This window comes from Electrophorus electricus, chromosome 18, assembly GCF_041902795.1.
Source record: "Electrophorus electricus isolate QZ-2024a chromosome 18, ASM4190279v1, whole genome shotgun sequence".
Classification (NCBI taxonomy): domain Eukaryota; kingdom Metazoa; phylum Chordata; class Actinopteri; order Gymnotiformes; family Gymnotidae; genus Electrophorus; species Electrophorus electricus.
This window is the reverse complement of record NC_137514.1, coordinates 1,163,339-1,175,772: the sequence shown is the minus strand read 5'-3', so window position 1 is coordinate 1,175,772 and position 12,434 is coordinate 1,163,339.

The window sequence follows — 12,434 nt, the reverse complement described above, 5'->3', positions numbered from 1 at the left end:
TGGAGTGGCTCAGACCAGATCTGACTCAAGAAAACTGACTTGTACATCTTTATGAAGGACATAAAGACAGAAATGAAGATCAGACAAAATCCTACAGAGGGAGGACAGGCCTATTTAAAGATCACAACACCTCACTGAAAGTCTCAGCAGTCTAAATTTCTGATGAAGGCATTTATAAGTGTTTAATCAAATCAGAGTCTTGGTATGATGACATCACTCTTCAAATCACAGTTAATGGTGAGAACCATCACAGTTTTATCATCTGACTTCTCATATTTAATATATATACTTATTATATTTATACTTATCATTTTATATTGCCCGAAGTGAATTATATTTTTGTGAAGTGGAGAGAGTAGAAGTCAAAATTAATTTTGTGGAACATCCACATTTCAACAATATTAGCACAGATGTTTCATAAAATTACATGGTCCACATACGACACCAGCCATTCAGGTATGACCATAGTAGCACCTAGGGACCCACCAATCCCACTATTTTTCTTCTGATATCAATTCTGATATCTGAGTTCCAGATGTCGACTGAGAGTAGGTGTACCTGCAGTGTAATCTTTTCATTATAAATTTGAAATAATCATAAGATTAAAAAAGGAACTCCCAGAGACAGAATTTAGAAAGAAATTGGGCGTGTCTCTCCTGCTAGATGACCAGCCTACCGTGACAAAAAGTACCACTGTAGAGTCATACAACCTCATTATTTTTAAGAAAAGTACACAGAAACTAATGCACCATTGTGTAGTCGTATCACCTCCTTATTTTTGAGTTGGGAGTCGTCTTTGCTCTCTCAATTGGCCCTCTCCCAAATCCAGTGGTTAATGCCATATTATTTACATTCACTGCATTTGGCAGATGCTTTTATCCAGAGAAACTTACAAAAGTCATTTGTCATTTACTCATAGAATGTATCCGAGCCAGTACAGTAGGTTAGAGTTCAAGATACCACAGAAATAGAATACTGTTGAAATACAGGGATCAATGTTGATGCCTAGAAGTGCAAAACACATATAAGCTCCATCTCAGATAACAATAAGTGCATTAAACAATACCCTACAATAGGTACTAGAATTTCATTTACTCGACATAGGTGCAGTATCAGTGGTTATTTCAATTATTGTTCTAGAAAGATAATAAAAATGCATTGTTACAATTATATGACAAGTGTTACAAGTGCTAATTATGAAGACAGAAATGATGAGCAAATAGTTTTACAGAGGCAGGACAGGCCTGTTTAAAGAAGAGCAACAGAAAGGCAACACCTCACTGAAACCTGCAGAACACATCACATTGTTTTTAACACATTTTGTGATATTTTTACATTTTACTACTTTTTTTATTTTGTAAGGAACATTGTGTTCTATTTAATTGTATCAAAGGTACAAATAAAGTTATTATTCTTTCATGTTCATTCTTCAATTTACAGTTTAAAATTGGAGCCAAACATTCTCTACTTATCATTACTAAATAATTATGTCTCAATTTTATTTCTTTATTATAGGTTGGTAACCTAAACTTGTACTTTGTTATTAGACCTGATTTTATCTGGTTTGTATTTCAGGAAAAGGTTTTCATGCATGGAAGACTGCAATCATCTGTATATCAGTTTTTGGTGGTGTTGTAGTTGCATTTACAATTTGCATCCTGAAAGGTAAATTAATGAATATCCTTCAAGATTAATTGTCAGAATATTTAATATATTGCCTATATTTTGATCACTGCAAGTGTGTGTGGAATGATTGTGGAGAATTCCAAGAATTCCAGGAGACTCAGAATGTCATAAACTCAGCCACTGCCATTTAAAAAGTTATTTATTGTCTGGTTACAAAACTTGTGAGAAAGCATAATTGCTTTTACATTTATAATTGCTTTTATATGTATAATTAATTTTACATTTAGCACCACTTTGAAGAGTCCCTCATGCCATAGCAGGTGTTCCAACTGTTGATTGTAGGCTGTATAATTATTTGCAGCATATCAGGAATGGTCAATGTTTGACATGGTCCAACAGACCGCTGTCGTGTCATCGTTCTGTCATCAGAGCCATGCTCTTATGTCCATATAAGCTACTCTGGGTCTAAAGTATTTTTGAAAATGAGAAATATTGGGGGAGTTTTTGAAAATTGCTTTGGTCACTCCGTGTGGTTACTCCCAAATATTACTAGATCACTTGAATCGAAGTCATTAAAAAAAAAAAAACAAATAAAAAATTTGCTACTCCACATTGAATTGACTTATTGTAAATGTTTCACATTTTTTTCAGTTAGCCTTCATAAGTTTGTTGAGCCAGCTTCTATTTAGCTTTAGCAAAAAAAGCAGATTACATCATTGTAATAAACAGTACCCTACAATATGTCCTAAACAAGTTTGTTATTGGTAGAAGTATCTTTCAAGACAAAAGAATTCATAAGATCACTTGCATTTCACCAATCACGTCTATTGAAGATCAAATAGATCACATATGCATAGCAAAGACATTCAGGACACCTATCAAGGATGCACGTGTTTGGTGGTGAGCAGATGTGGCTTCCAATCATCATCTATTAGTAGCATGTTTGAAACACAAGTTAACCCCTATGTGTATCTCCAGTTTTAAGGTCATTTTTGTACGATTTGTACAATTGTTCAATTTAAAACCAGTTATCTGAAATTGTACACATGATCATTCAGGATTCAAATTGAAGTAAACACTTGGGCCAAGACATCCATTCACATCTCTGTTTAGTTTTCCATAATTTAAGTTCCATTAGAACGCAGAGCAAAGTTTTGCTGTGGGCATGACTGTAGCTGACTAAGTGGATAACCAAATAAATCAAGTTTTCAACACGCATTTGCGTGTTGTTGTACAAAGATGTGAGCAAGCAAATAAAGAACTTTACTAACATTCTATATACTTTCAATACTTTTATGTCACACAGTTGCTTTAATGGTAATTTAATATTCTTTGAGAAAATCTCAAAGTTTTCTTATGCTGAAAGCATGTTTTAATAGGCCATTTAAAAGGACAGTCATGATTGTGGTGGAAATTAACCAAAAATTCAGTGTGAGATTTGTGGTGATCTGTTATACATAGATGACTGAAAATCAGTAATCAGGTATCTATATTAGTCCTAAGAAATTTCATTTCATAGATTTACTGTATTTTAAGAATATTCAATGCTATTAAGTGATTTGCCCTGTCCCCTTACTTTGCTCCTCCTAGTTAATCAGTTTATCCAGTTTAACCTGAAAAAAAAAAACAGTTTAAAATTCAACATTTAATCCTCTGTGAGAAAATGGTCTTCAACCCCAGTATGAACAGACTCAATGTAAATGTCAGGCCTTGTTTTAAACACAGTTTAAGCAAGAAACCAAACAGGACATTCAGGCAGGAGCATTCTGCAAATAAATGTTCCCCAGCCTCTAGTCTGCAGCAGAAACACAGTACACATTTGCCCCTGGACAAAGTGTTTCGTCTGCTGGTTTGTGTCTATGGAGTGTACAGACAGGAGTGGCATCTGTGAGTTGTGGAAGATTGGCTCCTCCCACACCCACAGTGCTGGTTCTGTACCTTCTCCTGTCTAACCTGTAACAGGTTTCATGTCTTTATCTGAGGTGTAGAAGTCGTGCACTGTGTTTGTGAATGTGTCTGTATTTTGCGGGATTGTGAGTGAGAAAGGAAAATAGAGTTAAAAAAGAGAAATTATAAAATATTTTTAAAATACACATACACACACTTGCATGCACACACACTTGCATGTGCACACACAAACATGCACAGTAGTTGTGTTGTGTCCTCTCCTCTAATTTCTCTTCTTGTGTGCAGATGCGTGTGAGCTCACACTGGACCCGAACACTGCAAACACACTTTTCTCTCTATCTGAGAGCTACAGAAAGTTGATGCATGTGAAATGGAAGCGTCATATCCTGATAACTCAGCGAGATTTCATTACTGGTGGAATGTGCTGAGTAGAGAGAGTGTGTGTGGAGAGAATGTGTGTTGTCGCTGTTACTGGGAGGCTGCGTGGAGTGGAGATGCTGATATAGCAGTGACATATAAAGGAATCAGGAAGGAAGCATTCATTGATGACTGTGGGTTTGGATTGAATATAAAGTCCTGGAGTCTTTATTGCTTTAATAACAGTTACTCCGATAGTGATGATGATGTCAGGTCTAATGTCAGTTACACTGTCTGGCACAAGAAGTTCACTGCCATCTCTGCCACCCCCCCGAGCTCCAACAGAGTAGGAGTGTATGTGGACTGGTCCATCAGAACTCTGTCCTTCTATAGCATCTCCTCTCACACACATGCACTCACCCATTTACACACACTCTGCTCCACATTCACTGAACCCCTCTATGCAGGGTTCAGTGTGTAGTGTGTATTCTGGCTCCTCAGTGTGTGTGTGTGAGCTAGAATAACCTCCTGCGTCCTGCAGAAACACCTGAGCTTCCTTCACACACACAACTGGTAGAACACCAAGGTTCAAGTCAAATTCAGTATTCTCTCATTTATAGAAATATAATTTTAAAATGTGCAAGCACGGGAAAAGAGGTGGCATTAGGCTTAGACTAAAAAAACAAGCTCAGTCACATTCCCTTACCATCTGTCAATCTTGCCAACATTTAGTCTGCACGAAACAAAGTAGATGATGATTCAAGCCAACATCAGGTATATCAGACTATAGGAGCACATGTGTTATGGTCTTTACAGAAACCTGGTTTATGGCAGTGGACACTGACTATGGCAATAACAGGCTTTGGTGAATATATATGTTTGGACAAAGATGTAAGTGCTATGGGGAAATGTCAAGGTTGAGGTGTCTGTCTGTACATAAATCAAAGCTGGTGTACTCATTAGGGAGAGGATATATACTGCACACATTGAACTTCTATCTGTGTTGGTACACATATTTTTAACTGTTGTGTACAACCAAAAGCCTACTAAACATGCTGCTGATATGATGTACAGAGTCATACACAAGTTTCAGACTCTCTCTCCTTGTGCCCCAAACTTCATAATGGGAGATTTTAATCATTGTAATATGAGAAAGACTGTCAGTGACATCCAGTGCTACATTACCTGCCCTACGAGAGGAAATAAAATCCTGGACCATTGTTATGGGTCTATAAAAATGCCAATAGAGCATCCAGGAACCCCCACTGGGTGTGTGTGACCACAACACTGTTCACCTGGTCCCAGTATACACACCATTTTTAAAGAGGGAGGAAATGCAGTCTAAAATGGTTCAGGTCTGGACTGTTGATGCAGTGAAGTGTCTGCAGTGTTTTGATTGCATAAACTGGACAGATTATAGATTACTGTTATAAATTAGCTGATTGATGTATCTAGTTACATTTTATTTTGTGAATGTGCAGTTGTATTTTTAGATGAAGTGAAACTGGAGCAGTGAGTAACATGGGGGATATGAGATATCTGACCGGGTACAAAGATAGAGACACCAAACATTTTCATTTACATTTACATTTACATTTACGGCATTTAGCAGACGCTCTTATCCAGAGCGACTTACAAAAGTGCTTTATAATTTACTCATAGAATATATTCAAGTACAGTACAGTAAGTTAGAATTAAACATACCAGTGAACTAGAATACTGTAGAATACAGGGATGAATGCTGATACCTAGAAGTGAAAATATCATGGCTGGCCGGTCCCCTAAAGAGCCCTCACCAGGCCAGGACTGTACCACTCACCTTCCCCGCTCGCAATCACCTGTCTTCTGACAGGAGACACCTGCGAGTCATTAACTACTGGAGTATTTATACACCCACAGGTTCGGAGGAACAACGCTGCACATTAGTGGTCAAGACCACAAGAGTCTATTGAGAGTCGTTACCCCTTTCCTGGAAGACCAATATCACCATCATTGCTTATATAAAAATGGATAATAAAGAAACTGTTGCTGGAACTTTGCCTCTTGCTTCCTCACTGCTGCCCTCATCACAGCAAAACACATAAGGTCTATCTTAAACAACATAAACAATACCTAACAATAAGTATTAAATTAGGGGATGGGGATGGTGTAGCCCAGTGTGAGGACCCCTGATGAGGGGAGGATGGTGTGGAGACTGTCACTTAAGAAGGTTAAATGGGTGCTCTGGCTGCAATGCCAGGGAACTCTTTGGTCTGGTGGTCACAGCTCACGGTTACCTTCTGTCGGACCTGAGTTCAGGGTAGGTTGGCTGCCTTAAGCCTTCGTAACAGTGTGTGTACATGTGTGTGCATGCACACACTCACTGCCACTGAAATAATAGGACTAACTCATAACACAGGAATAACACAACACTATTAGGACAAAATAGGACAGAATGTGTGTTTGTACTTAGGTGAGGTGTGTGTGTGTGTGTGTGTGTGTGTACACCTTGTTCTGGGTTCAGTAGGATGGCGTGTGTGTACCTAGGTGAGGGTTTCTGTAGGTGGTGTGTGTGTGTGCGTGTGTATACACCTATTTTTCGGTAGGTATATGTGAGTACCTGGGCAAGATTTTTTCAGGTGTGTGGATGTGTATGAGTGTACATTTCTCTACTAAATTTATACTAGAGCTTATGTGAGGTGGGTTTTAGGCCATATTAAGTGAATACTTTTCCATCACAATAATTTCACCTGAGCACTGAGTATGCATGTTTCTAAATGACAAGAAAGCAATATAAAACACACAACAATATCTAAAGAAAACAGTTACACTCTTCCTTAAGAGACACACTACTTACAGAAACTTGATTGTTACATAAACATTATAGTTGTCCTAATGTTGCCAGTGACGTTCATTGCTCAAATAGTCTTCCTCAGCCTATTATACTTGAACTGAGAAGGTAATAACAATTATAAAGGTTAATGTGCAGGTACTACAATGAAAGGGGTAAGGTTAATTACTCTGAAATGTGATGTACAACAGTCTCCTGTGGTGAGATGATGCATGGTTAATTGATCCAGGTTGAAGACCCTGTTACAGCCACTCAGGGAACTGTGGATTCATAGTTCAAAACAGTTAAATGTCCACTTCTCATCCCTTTAATAAGAAACAAAAATATTCTTTTATTAAAGTTTGTTACTGTTCCAATGTTCGGGAGGAGACACTTCTTTTGAGACAGGTTACAGTCTGGTTGACTTCTTACACTGGGAAATCTCCTGTCTGGTCACTGTATGCAACGGGCAGTTCAGATACGCTAGTTTATTTTCAGTTCCCAGGACAAACCAGACAGCCACTCTTCTCTGTATTTCAGTTCCTTGTACACTGGAATCATCAAGAGCACTGAATACCTGCTACAGGTGTATTTGGAGCTGGTTAGGAGCAAAAATGGGGTCCATCTGGTGGACCCCAGAAGACAAGGTTGAGAAACAGTGACTGAGTTCAGAATCTATGCAGTAGTGGTGTTTGACCAAAAGATGGCGTCAGCACCATGCATATGTCCTAGAAATTCACATATTGTGCGATTATTGTTACAGTCATTGCAAACAATTACTGATGTCTGCTGTTTTCTGTATTTGTTGATTCTATAGGGGGAACTCCTTTTACAAAGTGGATGTACACACAGTAGATAAAACTATTTATAGCATCACTATTATATAGCAACTATTTATAGCCTCATATTGTAAGTGTAGGTGGTTTTTGAGCAGCCGGAACAGATATGAGAGCCCTGCGCACCCTCCGCCAGGCCAAGCGGCAGCGCCTGACTGTCTGCTCAGCAGACCGGACACCCACATCATCCTCCTGGTCAGCAAACATGAGCGGAGCATAACCTTACTGGCACTCGAATGGTGACATGCCTAAGGAGGAGTGCCACAGGGTATTGTGGGTGAACTCCGCCCATAATAGGTGCTCAGACCAAGAGGATGGGCAGGAAGAGGCCAGACAGCAGAGGGTGCACTCCAGGTCCTGGTTAACTCTCTCTGTCTGGCCATTGGATTGGGGATGGAAGCCAGAGGACAAGCTGGCTTCTGCCCCCAACAACCGACAAATGGCAAACCGGGCAAAGAACAGTCACCATCTAGCCTGGCGTGGATTAATGCAGTTTTTTGTCCTCTCCTGATCGCTGGGACAGAACTGCACCAACAACCATCTCAGATGCATCCATCTCAATGATAAATGAAAGTTCTGCATTGGGGAGCCGAAGAATAGGAGCCGTGATTAGAAGGCGCTTTAGTTCTTCGAATGCCTGCTGGGCTTCGGTGGACCAGCAGAACCAACCAGATGCTTTCCTGGTCAAGGCGGTCAGTGGGGCTGCAACCGTGCTAAAGTTCTTCACGAACCTGCAGTGGGGAGGCAGTAGCTGGGCCTTCTGTTTGCTAAATGCGTCCCTGAGGTCCCAGTATTCTTGGGGGACTCGAGACTGGCCTGGACTGCCAGGACCTTGACCAGACCCAGACAGAGGCTTGGGTAGCTGCAAACAGGGGCTCCGACATGACAAACCCCAAGACAGCACTGACCAGGTCAGCCAGTCCACATGGGGATTATGTTGCTGAAGCCAGGGGTACCCCAAAATCAGTTTCAAGTTGGGAGCATGGATAATATATGGCACAATCTGTTCAGTGTGTGGACCAACTCGCAATGTGATTGGACGAGTCTGTTGGCTAACAACCCCTGGCTCAAGGGACCGACCATCAATGGGGGCAATGGCTAAGGGTTCATCCAGTGGGACCAGCAGCAGAGCTAACTTGTTGGCTATTCCAGCATCGAGAAAGTTGTAAAGTACATCTGTGTTTTCCCTCTATTACTGACATAGTTGAGTGATTAAGGGTAAAGTACATCTGTGTTTTCCCTCTATTACTGACATAGTTGAGTGATTAAGGGTAAAGTACACCTGTGTTTTCCCTCTATTACTGACATAAATGGGAGAATAAACAAATAAAAATACATTTCCTGCTGAGTGACCTTTGATCTTTTAATGATGTGCTTTTACTTACTTGTATGTGTGTGAATCTGCTGTTACTCAGCTGTGTGTGTATGAATCTGTTATTGAAGCAGGTCAGAGTTTTATCCTTTAGCAGGTTTTCCACAGGGAGCTGTGGTGGTATTTTTAAGTGCATCCTGTACATCATCAGACACTTCACTGATATTGCATGAAGTATCATGGACCATTGACTGACTGATAGGCTGTTTTAATGATCATCCATGACTTACTAGGATAAAAATAGTTATATGGTTACATGGTCAAACGTCTAGTCATTCATGTGGGTAAAATCAGAGAATACATGAATAACATGCCACAGAACAAGTACAGAAATCCTCTAGAGAGGATTGGGAATAAGTTTATAAGGAAGTGGCTAGGGGTGCCGCGTTGTTTAAGTAGTACATCATGGTAAGGGAGAGAAGTGATGGCGCTACAGCTGACAGGCTTAGTTGAAGAATTTAAATGTGCTAAGGTGAATCACAAGTTGAATTTGTTAGCATCGAAGGATCTGGTGTTCAAACAGTGGCCCCTATGATGAAGAATGGGAGAAAGTGGAATCCATCGAGTAGTTCATTAGAGTTATGTGATGTCATTGGACAGGTGCAATGTGGGAAATCAGATCTTTGTGGCTGTATTGTCATTGTATTTATGCTACATGTTGTATGTTATCATCTTTTGGTTTTGCTTTCATTAAAAAGTGCCTTTTGTTTCCAGACCATCTAATTCATGCTTGCATTCTTCCTTGCATTGCCACATACTTGCAGTCCACCCCGGGCTAGCGCGAGCAGGACGCTGGGACTAACACGAAGACAGACACAGGAATGCACACACTGACAGGGACTGACATGCACACCGAGGAGAACAAAGGGACAGGCACATTTATGGTAATGGGGAGAGACACTGTGTCAGAAACAGGCACAACACTACACGAATTAAACAGTCTGGGGAAGAGTGGGGAAGCCTCAGCCGTTGGCTGGGTCGTCCGCCAACCAGCCTGGGAGGGAGGGTCTCTTGCCGTCTTGGTTGGCGGAGGCTGTCCAGACCCCGGCGTGTGCACTTGGGTAGGTGCGCTGGTTGTGTTGTCTGGTGGTGGAGCAGACCCCGCTGCCGCTACCTTTTGACCTCCCCGAGGCTTAGGCGTAGGCGCTTGCGCTTTGGTAGTCCTCGCCCTAGGGGGAGGAATGTCCTCCTCTGCCGATGACTCTGTCTCTCTGCCAGTCACCCAGGACTGCTTGCTGGCTCCAGAGCACCTAGCTCTGGGCAGAGCCTTAGGTGGGGCCTTCTGTGTTGGGGGCTCGTCGTCCTTGATGTCGTGCGGAGGGGGAGGTTTCCCTCTAGAGCACCTTGTCCTGGGCAGAGCCTTAAGTAGAGCCTTGGTTGCTGGGGGCTCATCACCCTCGGAGCCCGTGACGTCAGTCTGAGAGGAAGGATCCCCCCGAGGTACCTCCTCCACCTCCATCGACGGGTCCTCCTCATGATCGGCCCTCCGGTCCGACTCCAGGGTGATGTCATGGCGCTCCCCTCACTTTCCATACTCCGCATATCCCTCTGTAAGGTCCATGCAGGACTCTGTGGATTCCACCTCCGAGTACCTGTCCTTGTAAGTAGGTTGGTCTCTGTAGTACCCAGCAGGTCCCTCCTCCGTTGTGATCCCATGGAGCGAAGCCAGAATGAGTGATGGTCTCACCCTGGTACGGGAGAAGTCCGTGGTGTCCGACTCCGAGGACTGAAAATCATTATACTAGTCATTATGGTCAGACACAACCTCATCCGACTCCTCCACCTTCACCCCCAGACCACGCTCTCTTGTAGCGGGAGTCAGGAGGGTACCCAAGAACAAGGAGGGATTGCAGGCACGATTTGGGGAAGTTCATCTTTTCCCCTTCTTCTTGTCCTTCCCAGGCATCCTTCTTAGGTTGGTGTTTCTGTGACGTGACGAGGCAAATAGGATGCGGAGAAGGGGCATGTTCAAACATACATTTTAATTAACACGCAGACAACACATCTAACACCACACACCTCACTAAACACCTTTCAAATACCAATAGCATGTACTATAACACAGGAGACATATACACACAAGAGGATTACACATAATACAGAACAGGTGGACGACAAGAAAGGGCATGGTAGCACGGACGAACACAGACGCACCAAAACGTTTGAGGAGGGGTGGGGCCGTAACGTGAAACATACAGGATATGTAGCCTTGTCTCTCATGTTTTCTTGTGTTTCTATGATTCCTTGTGATCCTCTGTCCATTGCTGGGTGACACTGATTTATTTACAGAATACTGTGTGCTATGCAGCTTCCCATAACATCTTTGTATGTCCTTGAAACAAGCCTCTGCAACAAACAGTTGAAGTTTCCTTATTAAAGGTGTTTTCCCAATTATTATGATTATTATTTACATTAAATTGTCAGTCAATGTAAAGCACAAAATATAAGAGTGCACCAGTCACACTCAAAACCCAGTGCCTTCCACAGATCAGCAATAACAGGGTGTTGTTGTACATCTTAGGAATTCAAGGAAGCAAATATCAAATATTCAATCTGCATTTTAAGCAATTTTGTGCTAATGATAATATGAAAAATTGTGTTTTAATTTTTCAGGGATGAAGTTGCTTTGAAAGTTTCTTGTTGTAGAGTTAAGAGCTTGAATGTAATAAAAGTATTCAAATTGTCTTTCAGGGATGAAGGTGATCCATGTGATACTACTGCTGTTCTCTAGATATATGGAGTCCACAGCAGGTTTTTGTCCTGTTTGTGTGTATGTTTTTAAAAGAGTAAATGTTGCCTGTAAGTCTTTCATATTTTATCTTTGCTTTTCATTGGTATGATGACATCACTGTATATGTGGCTGTGAAAGGTAAGAGCCATGACAGGTTTACACACTTACCTATTTTACACACCTGTTATCATTACATTTATCATCATTATCATTACCATCATTACCATCATTATCATCATTACTAAAGTTCAGATCAAAAATGGAAAGTAAGAAGGTACAAACCAGAAAGATTACAATTATCACAGCAATAAAACATTCGGCAGGAAAGATCACCAGAGGAGGTAAATAATGTTTTTATGAGAATCTATATTCCTGAAATCATGACAGAGTATCAACCGATTTCTCAATAATATTAACCCAAATAAATTAATTGAAAAACATAAACACACTCTAGACAAAACATTATGACCAGAGGGATTTCACAATGCCCTTAATCACATCCCTAATAATAAAGGACCTGGAACTCATGGATTTCCTGTTTAGTTCTTGTCATGTACGCCCCTCCCTGGCATCATGGTTCCCACAGCAATGCCACTATGTTTATTTACTCCCTGGTTTGTTTCCTCATGTTTCCTTGTTTTGGGTTCTTTTGATTCCACCCCTACGTAGTTCCATTACCTGTCATTGTACTCATCTGTATCTTGTTAGTCCTAGTCATTGTATTTATGACCTGTGTGGTCACTGTGTCTTTGCGAAGTCTCCTCAACTTTAGTTACATTTCTGTTCATTATCTTG